Here is a 415-nt window from a genome sequence, read left to right on the forward strand (position 1 = left end):
TAAACAATAATAATACCATTTATTTAAATTTTTCTGAGGTTTCCTACATTTTCAAATATATTGATTTCAATTACAACGTAGAATACAAAGTGTAGGGTGCTCACTTTATTTTTGATTACAGATATTTGCACTGTAAAAAATAAAATAAATAGTATTTTCAATTCACCTAATATAAGTACTGTAGTGCAATCTCCTTATCATGAAATTTGAACTTACAAATGTAGAATTATGTACAAACAAAAACTATATTCAAAATTAAAACAATGTAAAACATTAGAGCCTACAAGTCCACTCAATCCTACTTCAGCCAATTGCTCAGACAAACAAGCGCGGTTACATATGCAGGAGACAGTACTGTCCGCTTCTTGTTTACAATGTCCCCTGAAAGTTAGAACAGGTGTTCGCATGGCACTGT

This window comes from Gopherus flavomarginatus, chromosome 16 (assembly GCF_025201925.1).
Source record: "Gopherus flavomarginatus isolate rGopFla2 chromosome 16, rGopFla2.mat.asm, whole genome shotgun sequence".
NCBI classification, from domain to species: Eukaryota; Metazoa; Chordata; order Testudines; family Testudinidae; genus Gopherus; species Gopherus flavomarginatus.